This window comes from Podarcis gaigeae (assembly GCF_964106915.1).
Source record: "Podarcis gaigeae genome assembly, chromosome: 7".
Classification (NCBI taxonomy): Eukaryota; Metazoa; Chordata; class Lepidosauria; order Squamata; family Lacertidae; genus Podarcis; species Podarcis gaigeae.
This window is the reverse complement of record NC_139683.1, coordinates 39,969,462-39,989,276: the sequence shown is the minus strand read 5'-3', so window position 1 is coordinate 39,989,276 and position 19,815 is coordinate 39,969,462. Positions and strand designations below refer to the sequence as shown.

The window sequence follows — 19,815 nt, the reverse complement described above, 5'->3', positions numbered from 1 at the left end:
TTGATTTAAAAGGTCTTTTCTGCATTTAACTTTGAAGCAACGGAAATCATCTGGAAATGAACCTTGAACTAACACTAACCTTAATAGTTGGAAATGAGCATACTTTCCCAATGACTTTCATTTTTGGGGCTGTGACTAATATTTCTTTGCACCACATTCTAAGCTGCTCCTCTACAGGTCTCAAAAACAGCTTCCAGCATGGTACAATGTGACTCCTATTGAAAAGAATGTTTGCATGTATGTATATAATCCCTAGATTTACTTCTATGTGACTGTATATAGGATTGCAGTCCAGATGTTACAGCCTTACAGAGCCTTCTTTAGATGCACAATTCATGGTTTACTCTGAAGTCCCATTTTGTTACACTCTAGTAAATTCATTTGGAATTGCAGTCTAGGACAATTGGTGTAGAACACAACACAACACCCAATCCTGCACAGGGACACATGGGCATCTGTACAACCAAACTGTGATCTATATTCTTGAGCAGTTCAGTCCATGTGTGATGTTTCAATGGACCATGTGTGCAACCACTTGAACAAGCATGTGTACAGCTTGATGCGAATACAACCCTTATGGTTTTTTTTTGTGGGAATCCAATTAAAACAGGGGAATGAAATATAATTCATCAAAATGTAAGGAAACACAAAAATGCACAACCTTTGGCAAATGTATAGAAAGAATCTATAATGCTGCATGTTGACCTTGGAGATGGATCTTAAAATCAAAGTCTGTTTAACAGATTTTTTTGCAAAATGTACAGCAGGATATCAGGAGTTCAGTAGTGGAATGGAACAAGTCCCTTAATTCCTGGACATCAATTTGGGTACTTGGTGCTGGCATACTGCCACGAGCTTCAAGTCATCGTTGCTGATGCGCAGCTACTCCAGAACACCCACACACTCTCTTTTCACTTTCACCTCCAAAATATGCACTTTTAAAAGGTGGTCCTCAAATTATATCAGTGAATATGAGGGATCCAGCTCTTTTGCCAGTTTCAGAGGGTGAAAAGCATAAGAAGCATAGTGGATGTGGTTGCTAGGCAACTACTTGTGCTTAAACTCCTATTCCTGGTACATAATCACCAGGAACTCTCCTACTAGGATTTCCAAAGTGACTGTGCCAAAGGTTCTGGTCCCCATCAATCCTAATTGCAATGACCTGCATACTGGCTTCCTGTGCCAGATGATAATGACAGCCAATCAGAAAGTCCAAGCTGCTATTGCCTTTGATGCTTCTCCAGTCCCAGGTTGAGCCAATGTAGGTGAGAAATCTTTAGCGGACCAATATATGAGAATCTTCCCTTCTGTCATTATCACACACCATATTTCCTCAATACAGTGGTACCTCAGGTTACATACGCTTCAGGTTACATAGGCTTCAGGTTACAGACTCCGCTAACCCAGAATAGTGCTTCAGGTTAAGAACTTTGCTTCAGGATGAGAACAGAAATCATGCTCCAGCGGCACGGCAGCAGCAGGAGGCCCCATTAGCTAAAGTGGTGCTTCAGGTTAAGAACTTGTAAAGATATACCACTTGTCTGATAATAAATGTTGGAAGTGTAAGGAAAACGAAGGAACATTCTTTCACCTCTGGTGGACTTGCCCTAGAGTGAAGGCTTTCTGGGAAATGATATATAATGAGTTGAAAAAGGTATTTAAGTATACCTTCCCTAAGAAACCAGAGGCCTTTCTTTTGGGTATTGTCGGCCAGAATGTGTTAAAGAAGGATCGAACATTTTTTATGTACGCAACAACAGCAGCACGGATACTTGTCGCTAGGCATTGGAAAACACAAGATCTACCCACACTGGAAGAGTGGCAGATGCAACTGATAGACTATATGGAACTGGCTGAGATGACCGGCAGAATCCGAGACCTGGGAGAGGAGACGGTGGAAGAAGATTGGAAGAAATTTAAGATTTATTTACAAAAATATTGTAAATTGTATGAATGTTAAGAAGGATGCTAGAGTATAAACAACTTGGCACCATTGAGTTTAAGGAAGTGAATTATGAAGATAAGACAAATTTAAGAAATGATAAAAATTTTGGAATATGTTGGTTATATCTAAACTTTTTAAGATCTGAATAAAATGATAGTCAAAATTAGAGATATAACATTGGAAAATTAGATATAAAGACTAGAAATAAGGGGATAAATTTGCTGAATAAAGTTATAACCAGGAACGCAGGAGCGGGAGATGCGAGGGAGTCCAAAGAAGTGAAAAGATTTATGTTAAGAGATGTGATATTGTATTGTCTTATTGGTATTGTGATTCAAACAAAAATTGTTAATAAAAAATATTATACAAAAAAAAATAAGAACAGTTTCAGGTTAAGTACGGACCTCCGGAACGAATTAAGTACTTAACCCGATGTACCACTGTATCAAGATGCACAACTGGGTCTGCATCACATTTGGCAATGGTGGTGACTGACAGCATAACAAATCTGATGCACTGGCTTCTAGGTGTTCTGGAGATAGTTACATAAAGGTGCATGATATAACAGAATAAAGGAAATGCATGCACACTCCATCCTGTACACACATACTCGATCTTACACACACACACATGAGATGTAGTAAGATCAGTCTTAAGTCACCTTCATACTTTTTACCTTAAAATCTTGATCAACATATCAGTGCAGAATATAGTTGTTCCTTTTGTTAAGCTCTATTGCCTTGAAAACACATTATATCAGGTGCCAGCAATGTACCATAATTGCCCTCTGATGTGTTTCTGATTGGTTTCCAGTAGCTGTACTTATCTCAGAAAGCATTAGGTCATGCCGGACCCAGCTACCCCTGCAATGGTCACTGAATGAACTTTTTTAGAGTGAGCTATTGATAATGAGTCTGAAACAATTTCTTCCATTCTCAAGCATTTGGTACTTTGAAAAGTGCTTTTTCCCCTACAAAAGACCAACTCCCCCCTTAGGCATCTTTGGGACATGATTAAGAGTATGGGTTACTTTGGGTTGCCGGAAAAGGAGAAATATATCAAGCTGTTAACCATTAAGAAAATCTCCCTGTTTCTATCGATTAAGTATCATTACTGGAATGTGGGATGACCTTGACTCCTTGCACATACCCTTTAGGCCATTTCCCCCCTCTCTTTTAGGGAAAGATGTATACCACATCTGACTTTGGTAACATAATTCCACTTAAAGACCACTGGACATTTTTGCTCCATATTTAAAGTTGTGCAGTTCTTAAAGTAAATGTGATCTCCTTTTCATGTGCGCCTCTTTGCATGTTGGAGAGGGCTACACACAGAGAAAATAAGACCCATACTGCACATTTCTACTTAACCCATCTCCCTCCCACCCGGTTCCCTCAGGACTAGGCCTATATATAATTTTGCCAATTTTAATTGAAAGAGAAAACCACCCTCTACCACAGCTTTCATCAACTTGGTGCCCTCTGGATGTTTCAGACCACAGATCCAACTCAAGCTCCATTGTGGTGGATGGGGCTGATGGGATTTGTGGTCCAAAAGATTCCAAGGACACCAGATGGGTGAAGGCTTCTCTATCACACACACAAAAACCAGAACTTAATTTGAGCTAAGTCTTACCAGGGCTGGTTTCCATGCCAGGGATCAGCATGGATCATGTGGTATAATAAGACTATTTTAAAGTATATCCAGAGTATAAACTTACTTTATGAAGCCTTTTATTGAATTGTATCATTGATAAGTCCAGCACTCATTGAAAGGCCAAGCTAGATGTGATTTTAACCATGTCATTGCATTTAAGGGAAAAATCCACCATCCATCCATCTACCTACCTTGAGGCAAGGTGCTTCCAGAAGATGTTTTGCCAGTGCTTAGGGGGTAGGGTGGCAATTAGTATTTGGAGGAACTTTGAAAGGCACCAGTCAGCACTTTAAAGAATTCATCTTTTGTAGTTCACAGTCAGGGAGAGTGGGGTGGCAGTGCTGAGTTATGCCCCCTTCAGCAAAAAATGCAGATCTGGCACTGTATGCCTCACCTCTGCCTGCATCCCGAAAGGACCATAACTAGTCTCCACAATTTTGGAATATGGAACTGTTAGCATATGGCAGTTTTAAAGCAGGTTTATGTAGGAATTACCAATGATTATGGTAATGATAATGATATTTGGGTTCCAAAATGTATGAATTGCATCATGATTATGGTAATGAATGCAATATTTAGGTTCCAGAGACTAACATATTCTGAAACCTGTAGGCTTTATGCAGGGATGCTTGTCAGATGAGCAATATGTCAGAGCACATAAACACTAAACTCTGAGAACATTTACTGCACTGCCCAACACAAGATTGAGACTCTGGCAAATTTCCCATAGAGTGTTTCAAACCCTCTGTTTCATATGAACTTATGCCAGGCCTTCCATCTGTGTTGCCACAGAGAAAGATGTGATATTGGCTCAGACATTCTGGCACCATTTTGTGTGTCTCTTGTGATCTGGTCTTTGATAAAGTGTCTGCTGCAGATGTCAACTAGGTCAAGCTGAAAGGGGAAAATGAAATGGTGCAGCACAGAGAAGAAGCAGCGATTAAAATAAAACCCAGCCCAAATGGTACCCTTGAAATCTCCTCTTCCAAAAGGTTTAGGGATGTCACATCTACTTTTCCAGTCAATGTTACTTCCATCAAAACAGCATAGGTCCTCATGTTGCTAACATTTTATAATATTCCTTTTATAACAACAATAAAAAATAATGTTCACAGTGAAGCTGGAATCCAGCCAAAACCTTCTCTCTTTTACACATCCTATAAATCTACATCTTGCATTCTCAGTCAGAAGCTCAAGTGTCTGCACATAGCGCAAGCAAGTGGCTGTCAGTAAAAGAACAGCCTCAGGAAATGTATTTTGTTTTCTGTCACCAAGGAAGAACAATAATCTACTGTGAGGCAGACAGAAAATGTATACTAGCTAGCTGCAAACAACCAATCTGCTCTGCCACTGTGTGCCTTCTCTAGCCCAGTTCAGGCAAACCTCTGAGGTGTTCTGTCAGTGTGTGACCAAGGAATGGCACATTAAGTGTTGAAGAGTATAGGAGCAAAATCAAGGGCACAGAGGGCAGTCTGATCAACATGGGCTATGCTTCTTGTCCTGATTCTACTCACAGACACGACTTGATTTCTCATGACATCACTAGTCAGGTTCCTTAAAAGGTCAGTTTTCAAGGATGTTACTTGCTAGTTGCTGTGTTGGAATCCAATGACTCCAATGTTGCAAATAACATCTAATCTAGCAAAATTTCATCTGGTTTTATCTTGGCACTAGGAGGCAATGTCTGGCCACTACCAAACATTCATTACGTTTGCTCTCGGATTTAATTGCTCGTCTTTCTAATTTTACATACCCCATTTCATTGTCATCCATACATTAAAATAATGTTTACTTGAATTTCCTCAGAGAAATCAGTTGCTTGTTTTTCTCTTTTTCTATAATGAGACAGGAGAAATTAAGTGCTCCAGTTAATGAATATTTAATGGTTTATTTGTTGGGGGGGTGAGGATTAAAATTTGCCACGGTCTACAGAGTTTTAAACAAAAATCGAAAGAAATACACACACAAACACACATATACTAAAATTATTATGGGCCTCATGAGTCATAGATTAAACCAAGGATCATCAAACTTGGGGGGGTGCCTTGGGTACATTTGGAATTTTGAGAAACTGCCATTGGGTTGCTTCCCTCCTTCCCATCATTCCCACAATAGACAGAAAGAGACATTCTTTTCAGTTGCTCATTTTTCTAATCTTGGATTCAGTTCTCCACATTTCCGCATTACTTTGCACCTAAAAATAAGAAGCCCTCATGAAAATTCACCATTTTAATATGATTTTATTCTAATCTGCATATGCTGTATTACATTTTGCCTAATGTACACATCTTTGAAGGCAATTTCCCCATAAATAATGCATTTTGGTATGTTATTTCCACCAAAATGTGCATTTATATGGATACTTTACCACAGTATCTATAGACATTTTTGTACATTTTGGCTGGAGAACTGCATTGCAAAATTCAGAGAAAGACCCATTTTGAAGGAAGGATGTGTTTTGGTTTTCCTATCATTTCTGAAAGTGAGATTTGAGTATAATGACCTCAAAGTGTGAACTGAATCAAATTTCTTCCCCATCTCTAGGTCTGAGTAAAAGCCAGTCGTATCAAAACAGAACCTCTAACTAGCATTATTTTACACAGAAATTAAAGCTTACATTGATAGACTGCACAGCACAAATCACGGGACATTTTCAAAGGCACCATGTTGCTGACCCCATTATTAAACTAAACACATTCCTTTTTCAAACTATGGTTATGCTGAAAAATTCTACAATTTTAAAAAACCATTCTTCCACTTGCACAGCAGGATTTTCCTCTATCCCCTCCTCCCATGTGCTACTTGTGCCCTCTAAATTTTCTCTGAGGGGTAGAGGAAAGCCCCATAATAGGTTTAGGGACTGTGTGGGGACTCATGGGGGAAGAGAGTGGAGGAAGTCCCATTGCTCAAGCAGACCTAGCACACATACCCCACTTAGAACTACGTTGAATTCCTACCCAACGAAAACAGGCACATTGTCAGGGATGAACCAGAGGTCTCATGTTCCCCAGAGGGAGGGGGAAGCCTGGGAGTGGAAGATGTGGACGTGGTGCCCGAGGGGGAGAGAGACAACGAAGAGAGAGAGATTGGGTAAAGCTCAGGCTCAGAATCTGGGGAAAGGTTTACGGCCGCCTCAAGAGGCGTGTGGTAAAGAGGAGGGTGGAATGACGGGGTGAGAAACTTCGCCATTTTATGAGCTGTTGGAAAGGCAAATGCAGGCCTCAGCAGAGATCTGAACTGAGTGACTCTGATGGATGAACGGTGTGCTAATGACCCATTGTAAATATTGTAAATAAAGACTATAAAAACGTCAAGAGGCTCCAGTGGCATCTGTGGTGAGGAGAGACGCCCACAGCTCTGACACACATGACATCCAAAATAGGACTCTCATTGTGATGTGTCAATCACATCCTCCAGAGCAGCTGCTCCCAATTAGGTAAATACTGCAGACCCCCTGCTTTTCAAAAGCCAATCCATGGACCCCCTACTTTTGAAAAGGTTGGTATCTCTGTGGTAGTTTTTGTTATGTAACTGGTGCCACAAACCCCCTGGGTGGGTTACATATACCCCTGCAGTCCGCAGACCACCGGTTGGAGACCACTACTCTAAACGACTGATCCAGTATTGGTGCTTTCCTATGAATTAACCGTATAAAGCTGTAAACATTTACACAAAGAAAGGGATCTGTTTTGTACTTCATCTGACACAGGTCTCTGTCATATTTCTGACAAAACTAAAAGTCCCATGTTCATTACCAGGTCAATTTTTTAAATTCTTAAGCTTATGTTTGTGGCACATTTTCAAAAGTGAGCTTTATTTAAAAGAACCTCTTAAGAATGGGCTGGAGAAGAACAAAAAGGCTAGGCATCTTAAGAGCTTAAGGGGTTTTTTGATGAAAAAATATGTTCTTTCAGGATCAATGGTATAACTGAATGGCTACCAAGTAATAACAATTACTCTGCATTCAATTCCCATAGAAACCAGTAGTACTGGATAGTCAACCAAGGACTTCATGCTCTTCTAACTGCAATTATTGTAAGTTCCTAAAGCAGAATTTTTGCTGGTGCTCAGAATAAGTATGGTACTTAAATTCCCTCCACTTCAATTATTTGCCTCATTGATGTACTCTGAGACCACTTTGCTCCATACGATGGGAAAGCCAGATAAGGCTCTTGGCAGTTCTATCTTTATTGGGATGCATTATTTATCATAGAAACAAAATAACAAATCGGAAGCCGAGGAAAATGGAGCTGATGCTGAAGCCATATGTTGGCCTCCTTCGATTCTTGGCTCTGTGCAGTCATAGTTCTCAGATGCCAGGAAGGCCTTTAAGAATGGCCAGCAGTGCAGTCCTATACATTACATTAACACAGCACTGGAAGTAGCAATTAAGGTTTGACCTCTTCCTAATAAACTGAGGGGAAGTTATCTACTGCTTCCACACACTTCTGTCACTTGCCAGCAAAAGGTCTCCTGCGTTTTCATGCGAGAGCTGTATTTAGGTCAATGCGTCATGGTGCTAAGTAATGTGCTTTTCAAAAGACAAAGGATGCTGCTGTGGTCAAAGGAGATAAACAAGGTCAAGGTAAAAATAATGGCTGCTACTTCACCCTTTTAGAGCTAGGATTTTCATGAGCCTGGTGCTCATAACCTAGCAGTAGATCCCCTGTGCTGCTGTCTCTGTATGTCAGGCATTTAGTCCATTACGTGTTTCATTTCAGAGGGGATTTTTCTGCACATGTTTAAAGGAAAGAGGCATCATGGAAGGCAGGGGATGGCTCAGTCAGTAGAGCCTGAGACTCTTAATCTCAGGCCAGGAGTTCAATCCCCATGTTGGTGAGAAAGATTCCTGCACTGTAGGGCATTGGACTAGATGACCCTTGTGGTCCCTTCAAACTCTAGAATTCTATGGTTCTATTTTGTGTGGAATAATAAAAGTTGAGCTGCAGTCTTGTACACGTTTAACCGGTGTGAGCGAGACTCTTTGGTAGATGGGTTTTCACACATTTTAAGAGTCTTCTGGATTAGAATCTCCAGTGACAGTAGCACATATTGGGAGATTAATCTGGTAACTTAGTCACACAGGTCTCAAAATGGGGATATTTACTGAACACATGCACAACCAAAATATGCACATTTAAGTGAATATCTTAGCAAATAAGCACACAAACACTTTTCTTTGGTTTACTATTACGCATGCACTGTTAGAGTTGTTGCAAGCAGAATCCCTGGTCTGCACTTTCTGCAGAGCAGAAATGAATGTTCTCCATCACAACAAACAACTGCAAAACTTTACTGGAAACAGTCTTAAAACAGTTACAATTAAATGTTGCAAAATAAAAATAATACATTGCTTTTAAACAAGCAAACAATGTGATTCTGTATTCTTTAAATCCTTAATGCAGTTCAGTAACTTTCCTCTCTCTGCTCCCAGAGAGAGATCCTATGCAAGCATCTTGCTTGTTCAAGATCGCTCACCTGGAGTTTATAATGCTGCTGGCTCCAATGACTAACTAAGATGCTGAGTTCTCAGGTTTCATCTTCCTGCCATGAGAGATCACTGCTTGGGTTTCCAGGATAAGTCATCCATTAGCCTTGAACACTCTCTTTGCCACATTTTCTAAAGACAAACCTCTTGAGCAAACTTAATGCAAACCTCTCTACATAGCATTTTGGCTTTGGTTTGGTTAATATCTAGCAGCATGAATAGGCCCCTTTCAAGAAACAGCAGATTCCCATCTATATCCATTGCCTTACTTTTACGAAAAGTTTCAATATCTCACTCTCTGCAACACAAAACTGTCAACAATGCAACAGTTCTTTTTGCTATTGATGCAGTTTTGCATTCAGTAGTTGTTTTCAATAGTTTATGTCTAGCCTTTTTCATCACCTCCAAGACCAGCAGAGCATAAATATCTGCTGAAGACACAACATATATTAAACAAACCAAAGATTGGTGGAATTGCTGTGCATTTATTTAACAATCAATCAGTTGGATACGGCATGCAATCTAATCACATTTCTTATTGGCAATTGTGCTTTCTTTTCTGATAGTCCTGTGAATGCTTTACCAGGTTCTCTTTATAGTTAACAAACATCAATGGGGAAGAGACAAAAGAAGAAACTCATTTCATTCGTTTGGGTCAACAAATTGTTATAAAACAGTTGTATTTATCCATTGTATTTGATTCATGAAAGCCTGTGTAGATTGCAGTAATTTATCCAATGCTTCTACGTTTCAGCTACTTACATTTTCAATCTCTCTGTGTGCCTATTGTGAATTGCTGACCACTTCTCACCAGCTCAAACTTCAGAAACTTTGGAACCAACATAGTTAGAAATTAGAATCATAGAGATGGAAGGGACCCAGGGGTCATCTAGTCCAACCCCTACAATGCAGGATTCTCAGCTAAAGCATCCATGACAGATGACCATTCACTTTCTGCTTAAAAATCTCCAAAGAAGGAGAGCCCACCACTTCTTGTGGGAGTCTGTTCCACTTCCGAAAAGCTCTTACTGTCATAAAGTGTTTTCGAATGTTCAGTAGGAATCTCCTTTCTTGTAACTTGAAGCCATTGCCTCGAGTCCTACCCTTCAGAGCAGGAGAAAACAAGCATGCTCCCTCTTCCATGTGACAGCCCTTAAGATATCTGAAGATGGGTACCATATCTCAGTCTCCTCTTCTCCAGGCTAAATATACCCAGCCCCTTCAAGCGCTTCTTGTAAGGCTTGGTTTCCAGACCCTTGACCATCTTGGTTTCCTTCCTCTGCACACATTCCAGCTTGCACCAGCCCATCACTTTCCTAACTGCACTCAGTTTGATTAAAAAATTGCACTGGAAAGAGCAGGGTAACAACCACTAGCTGGCAATATCATAGAACTTCCATGTGAACAAATCATTATGAATGTTCAGGCAGTTTGGATGCTCCCTCCATCCTCTATGAGGAACGGCTAAGGGAGCTGGGCATGTTTAGCCTGGAGAAGAGGAGGTTAAGGGGTGATATGATAGCCATGTTCAAATATATAAAAGGATGTCACATAGAGGAGGGAAAAAGGTTGTTTTCTGCTGCTCCAGAGAAGCGGACACAGAGCAATGGATCCAAACTACAAGAAAGAAGATTCCACCTAAACATTAGGAAGAACTTCCTGACAGTAAGAGCTGTTCGACAGTGGAATTTGCTGCTAAGGAGTGTGGTGGAGTCTCCTTCTTTGGAGGTCTTTAAGCAGAGGCTTGACAACCATATGTCAGGAGTGCTCTGATGGTGTTTCCTGCTTGGCAGGGGGTTGGACTTGGCCCTTGTGGTCTCTTCCAACTCTATGATTCTATGATTCCATCCCTCAGAATTGTTTTCCTTCTCAGAGCTCCAGTCTTCCTGGATGAGGAGCCTTGTAGTATCCAACTCTGAGCATTTCCTTGTTAAATAGCTGAAAGTCTGGTCAAGCTGGACTGACTTGAGCAAAGCTTTCACTCTGAATTTGTCTTGACCTTTATGCTTATATTTACAGTTATAAATATGGATAGAATATGCTGCTTCATGCATTCCTTTGATAGATGAAAAGCTGGGATTTAAATTAAATTAATTATGCCATGCAGAGTTGGCAGAATTTGGTCAGAATGCAGTGTGTTTGGGGAGAGGTGAAAAAAACAAGGGGGAGTTATTCAAGCCATCTTCTAGGGAGGTTTCCTCTTTCACCAAGATAATTTAGGAAGGTATCACAACATGTAGGTAGCAGCTAAAGAAATAATGCAAGGGTGCCAGGAAGTTAGCAGCCAATTTTTGCAAGCATGCTGGATGGAAGTTTCTAGCATAGGGTTCCCTCCCAGAGCTAATGGCATCAGTCCATCGTGTGGGCAAGCGTTTGAGTCCTGATGGTCTCCCTCCATGGCAGCTGCTATGTAAAAAACAAAAATAGGTCACATCAAATGCTTATACACATTTAATATCACATCTAGTGTTGTGCTAAATGGAAAACTCCCCAAGGGTATTTTTTATTGATCTGTAAACCATTGCGGGAGCCTTTCTAGTTGAAGAGCGAATGAATGAAAGATCTATCTGAACTCCAGTACCAAACAATTGTGCTGATGCCCTTCGAAAAGTGTCTCACACACAAATCCCCAGGTTCTTGGAAATTTAAAAAAAAAAATTTCCGAATTTCTCACTGAGTGGAATACTCTCAAAAAAAATTTTTGATGGTGTGTGTTCCTTTTGATCATGACCAGGATTAAGAGATGTTCAAGATCAGCACTACACAGGACATTCACATATAATTGAAACTCTGGATGAATAAAGCTATCATTGACTCAGACATATCTCTTCTAAAAGACAGCCAAACATCATCTTTAAGGGGATGGAGTGGGGGCGAACACTTACAAGAAAACATCAAACCTTATTACTCACATCCTCATTCACATCTTTCTAAAACCATTTTTCCTTGGTGCAATGCAATGCTATTTTAAGGAATGCCTTCATACAAACATTGTATTTCAATGAAACCCTTTATTTATATGCTGAAACCTGAGCTTTGAAAGAATGTCCTGCCCAGATGAATAGCTTAGATGAATTCAAAAGTCAAATATCAGAAAAGAAGCCATTATGAAGTGAAGCAATCTTGTGGGTTTTTACAGATTTTTCAGAGCTCCAATGACAAACCGAACAATGTTGAAAATTATTGACTGTGCCTGCTATGCACAAAACAATACCCCAAAAAGAGTGACTAGATTAATTTGGCCATTTGTCTTTTTAAATGTTAAAACTCTCAGTGCAAGTTCTTTGTTGTTTGTCAATGACACTGAAGTTTTTTTTGTTTGCAATACAGCCGTCTAAATAAATATTTTTAGAAAGCAGATGACTGTGTTGCTAGTAGCACTGTTGTTCTTGCAAAGTAGAAAGCACAAACCTTGGTTCTTTGTGAGATGTTTTTATTCTGTTGAAGGACATGACTCAATAGTTCAGGTTATTTGGCTCCACTGAAAGTCAAAGTGAAGATATTAATGTGTCCTCCTTTCAGAGAGATATATGACACTACCATTGCAATATTCCTTACCATGGAATTTTCCGGCACATTAAATAGAAGGTACCACCTACAGAGTACTGGAGTGACGTCTCACCTGTACCCATTGGGAATCTGATAAAAGGGCATTGACCTGTCTAGGACACACAAATAAATGATCCTTTTCATAGTTGTACGCCATGTCCAAAAGGCTCCAGAGGTTAATTAGAAGGCTCATAGCCAAAACCTCTCCCCTTGCAGGAGTCCATTGCTAATTAATCATTTTCTAATCAAGTTTTTTTAAAAAAGACTTACATCAATTAGCAGGTCAGTTTTCAGTGCCCTGACATGGCCAAAATGCTCAGACTTTATAGCTTGGTTGTTAGCATCTGTCTGTCTCGGGAGACAATGGAGGAGAGCATCTTTGGGGGTGAAGTCAAACTGTTGGAAGGTTGCAGCGCTTGCTGTGGCTGTAGAGACTGATGCAAAAGAGACATGTTTTGTTGCAGTTGGGGCAGATGAAGGCATCCAGTTGTGGTCAAAATGCTCAGACTTTATCTAGTTGCAAACAAACGCCTCCGTGGCTTCCTTGAGCATGTCCAAGAAAAGACAGAATGCACCCACTTATAGTTGTTTTTAAGCACAGCGTCATAGTGGCTTAGCAGCATAGAAAGAGGTCTTATACTAAGGGCAACTGGTGCATCTATCCATCTGTCTACCCTTACTTATCAACAACTCTCTAGGGTTTCAGACTGGGATCTCTCTAAGCCCTACCTGGCGATTCTGGGAACTGAACCTTAGACCTTCTGTGTGCAAAGCAGCTTCTCTGCCACCGGACTATATTCTATTTTAAATAGAGATAAGCCCAATCTTCCCCCAACATTGCTGCTTATCCAAGGATCTTTCCCCCTTGTTGTGCACCAGAATCATCTCCTTTCCCATTTGAGCTGAGATGCAGGTCCAGAGATCTTTAGTCATCTCCTTCCTAGCATGAACACCAGCAGAGACTTTAGCAGAGCCCTCCACTTACTTTTCTCTACTGGTTCTTGCCACTGCACAGATTGCACGAGAGCGAGCTGAATAGGTTGGAGATAGAACTTTTCTCACTCCTGGGCTGCCTTTTCTCACAGGAGAGAAAGCAGCCAAAGCCATGACCCTCCAAGGAATGGAGTTTGTTGTTGCTGGCCCTTGAATCTCTGCAGATTTCAACTTATGGGTCTTGTTAAAATTAGTTGCCTGATACTGGGGTCTCTAAAGGCCAAACTGCGTATAAAATGGGGTGGGAGATCTGTCATCAGAACTGACTCACATCCTTTTTGTTTGTGCTTGAAAGCAGATGCAGTGAGTTTCAGTTCTGACTGTAGCAAAGCCACTTTGGGAAGTGGGATAATCAACTCTTTTCTCCCTTGCTGCTTTCTCAAGTGAGAGCCACCCCCCTCACCACCAAAAAGCACCTGTATTTCACCAAGGGGGAAATATGGGTACAGTTATGCTGTGCTTGTATTTTCCTTCATCTGGATAAACTAGCTGGAAGGGGAAAAACTTGAATTGGGAAAACAATACAGGGGAAAGAAGATAAAACAACTTCCCCAATGCCAGGGCTTCCCTGGATTTGCTTTTATGTTCAAATGAAGGCATCAGGAGTTCCAGTCATGAATCTTCTGCATCATGTGTAGTTTTGGCCATCCAGGAAACACAGCGGTGGTGTGGACTGGACCTACTAAGTCTCAATCCTGATTTTGTACCACAATATGTTCCTTTAGAAAGCACCCATAGATCAATCTAGCCCAATTTTATGGGCCTGCGCTTAACTGTGATCATATCTGATGCTCAAATCCCAGACTCTCTTGTACATGTACATTTCTTATTATCTCCATCCATCACAGTGGCAAGGCTAACCTCTGTGCTTGACTTTTCATTGCAGGTTGGTTCAAGACGGCATTATATAGGACTGGGGAAAGGATTTATATCCCAGACTGAGCATTCAGCAACACATACCTTACAGCTCCAAGTAATGCAGCCTTCTTTCATCTGGTGCTCATTTTCCTTCAGTTGAATCCTATTACCATCCAAGCACCCCGCCTGCCTGAGGCAAGCCTCCAGCTTGTTTATCTGCAAGAGGGCAGGGGAGCTGTGGAATGGGACAAGGCAGAAACTTAGCAGCTGAATGATAAGATGTAATAAATCATTGTTAGAGCATACGTTTAATAGGTCCAAAATCCTTCAATCCTTCTTTTTGCTGCCAGCAAACTAAAGATAGATTCATATACAAACACATTCTCTTTCCAGCAAGTAATTTTCTACATTCAGTTCTTGGTGACTATCACATAATGTGTGATCACACAAATAGACATGCTAGGTTCTTAAAATCTTGAGACTCTTAAAATCTGACTGGCTAGGGGAAGAGTAGAACGTGCGTCCCAATTGCCTGCAAAATAACTTGCCACAGAGCTCTTCTCAGTGGGACATAATGATTAATGTGTTATATTTAAATGTACAGCTCCCCTTATCCCATGGCATCAGGGCAGGTAAACAAAATTTTATATAGCAGAGATAATTATCTGTCCTTGAGCACTAAGTCTAAAGAGCAGCAAACATTATTCAGGAATTAATAATTTTCTAAAGTACCTCCTGAAGGAAACAAGGTGATTGTGCAAATTGGACTTTTAAATGGGCTCAAAAATGTCTACCTTTGTGAATGATCTGTGTGCTCTCAGTGTGCTGATGAACAAAAACTGGAGAGTCTTTGAAGAACTATGGAGGTAACTTAAGAAACTCCTTATGCTCTGGTTTGCATACCACTTTAACCCATAGTTAAAATAAACTATGGTTTAAATGTGAATGTGCAGTGTGTGCACACTACTGAAATCGTGGATACTTCATTCTTCCCCCACTTCTGGTGCTGCCAGGAAACAAGCATAGCAATGATTATTGTTGTAAGTTTGGGGGATCAGTCTGGATGATGCCCTGAGTCCCACTTAATTCTTGGGGTCCTGCATCCAGTATTTATGTATTCATTAATTTATTTATACATACATACATACATACATACATACAAACATACATACATACTTCCCCAGCCACTCTGGGCAGCTTTCAACAAAATAGTAAAATACAGTAATGCATCAAACGTTAAAAGCTTCCCTAAACAGGGCTGCCTTCAGATGTCTTCTAAAAATCTGGTAGTTGTTGTTCTCTTTGACATTTGGTAGGAGGGCATTCCATAGGGTGGGTGCCACTACTGAGAAAGCCCTCTGCCTGGTTCCCTGTAACTTGGCTTCTTGCAGTGAGGGAACCACCAGAAGGCCCTCGGCACTGGACCTCAGGGTCCGGGTAGAACGTTGGGGGTGGAGACGCTCCTTCAGTAAGGGTTAAAAGCTCTGATAGAGGATTCTATTGCTGAACTAGGCAATTGTAAGGCAATGGACTTGGTCGGTCACTTAAATGTCTTTCATTAGCATTCCCAAAGAATGAGCTAGGCTGCAAGTGATGGTGCCCTCTGGGCAAATGGGTGGGCCTCCCCACCTCACCTAACTGCCAGGTAGACAAAACAAAGGGGAGTGTAGTGTGAGCTGGACAGAAAGCAGGTAGAGAAGTTGGAGACATAGAGACAGGTTTGCTCTATGCAAAGCTTTGGTGCTTCTCTGGAAACCTAATGGGGAAGCAAGATCTGTTGGGGTGTTAATACTGCGAGCCCCTCCATCAGCTTGTATGTATGTGAAAATAGAACCATATATCCGAATAACACCACAGTCTCCACTGAACTTTCTTCCAAAGAAATCAAACCCTGGGTAAGTGCTTGGAACCCTAGGGGTTTTTCACCAGAAGGGTATGAAATCAGTTTTCTAGGCTTTCCCTGAATACATTTGTAGCATAATGAAGCGGGATGCGGGGACGGGTTCTGTCTGTGCAAGCATTTCAGGTGGCCAGATGGAACAATTCTGCTTTCCTCCCTCTGTGTGCTATTCTGGGGGTTCTCCCAACACATTCCCAGCCAATTTCTGGGGGCACACAAGTGGGGAGGGGAAGATCCATTATATAAGCAGAAGTCCTTGCACAGAGCTTCCACAGACAGGGCTCATTAGGTGAATTGTGCCCACAGAAAATTAAAACATTCTATAAATCCACACTATGTGTTGTCCTAAGGGACGCAGGTGGCGCTGTGGGTTAAACCACAGAGCCTAGGACTTGCCGATCAGAAGGTCGGCGGTTCGAATCCCAGCAACGGGGTGAGCTCCCATTGCTCGGTCCCTGCTCCTGCCAACATAGCAGTTTGAAAGCATGTCAAAGTGCAAGTAGATAAATAGGTACCACTCTGGCGGGAAGGTAAACGCCGTTTCCGTGTGCTGCTCTGGTTCGCCAGAAGCGGCTTAGTCATGCTGGCCACATGACCCGGAAGCTGTACGCCGGCTCAGTCGGCCAATAAAGCGAAATGAGCGCCGCAACCCCAGAGTCGGCCACGACTGGACCTAATGGTCAGGGGTCCCTTGACCTTTATGTGTTATCCAAGTAATCATAATAAAATAACTATTTGCTGTGTTTTGAGTGTGCAGTAAGTTCCATGGAAACAGAAGCCAGATCAGCTAACAGTTCAGAAATTGCAACATGGAATTGGGTTGTTTGCCGTTAAAAAAGCAGTGCGAGTTTCACAGGTGCATCTCTAATAACCATTAATTGGAAACTGAACAGGATTTCATTCCCTTTGAAGAAGATCCAGCAGATTTAGTCCCCTTTGCTGTCACTATATGACACTATCCTTTCTTCTTGTTAATGGGGAAAAGGCCATTTGGGAGTTGATCACCGGAAGAAAGGACAGACAAGAACAAGCCCGTTTCCCTTTCAATAGCATTTTGAATTCTACTGAAGAGTGAATGTTAAAAAGAGGGAGAGAAAGTGCACTCCAGACTTAGTGCAGGCACCAATACTGATGCTTCAGGACTCCTGTTGATCTGTCACAATGTGCGTGACTTTGAGGAAACTGTATCCCTGTGCATTTAAAAGTTGAAGAGGAAACTGTGAATGGCCCTCTGAGTTCAAATCAGAGACAACCTGAAAAGATTCAGAACATATTTTGTGAGCAATATGTCTAGTATGAGTATTGATCTCTTCCCAGTGTGGCCTGCGGCCCATTGTGTTTTTCATTATAAAGTAAATTAGATCTAGGACTACTGAAAGACTTATGAATAGGACTGGACTAATCCAAATTGTCCTTGTGCTACTGGACTACATGGAGCAACTGCAGTAGCTCTACAATATGAACAGCTCCACCAACTGTATGAATAGAGTACCAGCCAGCCTGTCTCTTCCTCAAAGGAAGTGCATCGCTCAATCCACTTCAAAACTGCAAGTCTGTGATGGTGCAGGAAGGATGGCTAGAATCAAATCCTTACTGGGTTCAACAGAGAAGGATTACCTTGTGCTGTGCATGCTCTGGAAACAAAGGAACTATGAGGAACAGCTGAAACAGCTGGGTATGTTTCACCTGGATAAGAGAAAAATAAAGGAAGAGATGTTAGTGATCTTAAAATTTCTGCAAAGAAACATGGAGCACTGCCCTGTACAACCAAGTTGATCCATTTAGCTCTGTATTGTCTACACCAACATTTTGTTGGACTCCAATTCCCAGCAACCCTAGATGACCTCCAAGATCTTTTCCAACCCTGTAATGCTATGATGATATTTTTCATTTTTTGCAAATGCCCCATTGGCTGGCATAATAATATTTCTCCGCGAACACTAGGTTTGGGGAGGTTTTTAAAAGCATCTTTTTATATCATTACAATTAGGTTGTTGCACAATGTTGTTCTCTTTCGTTTGCATCACCACCAGCAGGAGCACATGAAGGGAGCTGGAACCATAGCAGTGCCCTCTCAGTGGTGGTACTGCTTTCTCTGAGAAGGGGATGGAGCAGGATAGGGTGGTGGTGAGGTCTGGCCCCTTGCCTGGCTAATTCAACAACTGAATCCTTGCTGGATCTAGGAATTAGAAGGCACTCAGTCACACAGCCCTAACATGAGTTGTATAATCACAGTTTAAATGTGGGCAAATATTTCATTTGTGAGCCTGGCTGTTATGAATGGAAACTCATAATTGTCCCAAGTGTTTGGTTGAATTACAATGTTGAATAATGTTGAATTACAATGTAATAGCTATTCTTTTAACAAAAGCCATCACAACAGTATTAGGAAAATCTATTTATTTATTTTTTGGCTGTGGCCTGGAAAATGCTTTTGTTGTATTTAATTTTATTCTTTTAAAATTTTATTTTGTATGCTGCTTTTGCACTTAAATGTGCCAAAAATGGGAAAGGGTGGGGGAAGATGAAGACTCCTCAATGTATTATTTCAATCAGTCTTAAAGGCTTATTCATTTCAAAGCATAATATGCCATTCTGATTAATTAATTAATTATGATAATATTAATATGATAACATTTTAAATCCATTGAAACATAAAGTCTCAATCATGAAAACATTCCAATTAAAAAGAGAGATTAATGCACAATAAAATGTAAAACGGAGTTTTAAAAAGGCAGACTGGGTTTCATTTGAAAGTGCTAATTGGCACTATCTTTTACCTGCAAGTTAAAAAAAGAAATTCAGCTATACAGTATATATAATAAGAACATAAGAAAGGTCATGCTGGATTAGACTAAAGCCCCATGTAATTCAGCATCCTATTCTGGTAGCGGCCCACTGTGGCAAGGCCCCAAGCAGACATGAGTACAGTAATCTTCTCTCACTCCTGCTCCTTAGTAACTGAAGGTCACCTATCATAGAAGAGGAAAGCAAGTTGTTAAATGTTAGTACATTTAAGGGCCTATTCTCATGAGCCCATTAATTACTCCTTAGTTCACCCATTAACTACTAGTCCATATGAGCATGTATCAAGATTCAGCTATCACTGCTAATGTGGACAGAAAAGTATGGTGTGAAGTTGTGCTGTTCCTCACTTTTAATTAACCCCCCCCCAAAAAAAAAACCATGACAGGACAGGATTCAAGCATACGATCCTTAGAAAATTTACCCAAGTTCTGTGTCAGCTAAACCATTTCCCTTTTCCTTTGTGGATCAAGTGTTTCTAAAGTAAGGTAAAAGGTAAAGGACCCCTGGACGGTTAAGTCCAGGCAAAGGCGACTATGGGGTTGTGGCACTCATCTTGCTTTCAGGCCGAGGGAGCCAGTGTTTGTCCAGAGACAGCTTGTGGCCAGCATGACTAAACCG

At 41.0% G+C, this 19,815-nt stretch overlaps 1 long non-coding RNA gene across 3 annotated transcripts in view; it reads right to left on the bottom strand.

Annotated features, from left to right (window-relative positions):
- The window catches only part of LOC310849434, a 30,328-nt gene extending 12,262 nt beyond the window's left edge, over nt 1-18,066 (bottom strand). Inside the window, exons 1-4 of one of the 3 annotated variants that reach the window (XR_014566903.1) lie at nt 18,007-18,066; nt 14,592-14,724; nt 12,909-13,072; nt 12,501-12,570 (exon numbers count right to left, since the gene is read on the bottom strand). This is a non-coding gene — a long non-coding RNA (uncharacterized lncRNA). Of the gene's footprint in view, nt 1-12,500; nt 12,571-12,908; nt 13,073-14,591; nt 14,889-14,985; nt 15,053-18,006 lie in introns of those variants that run through there. The other 2 variants (XR_014566904.1, XR_014566905.1) reach the window with 2 other exon arrangements.
- Between the last annotated feature and the right edge of the window lie 1,749 nt (nt 18,067-19,815).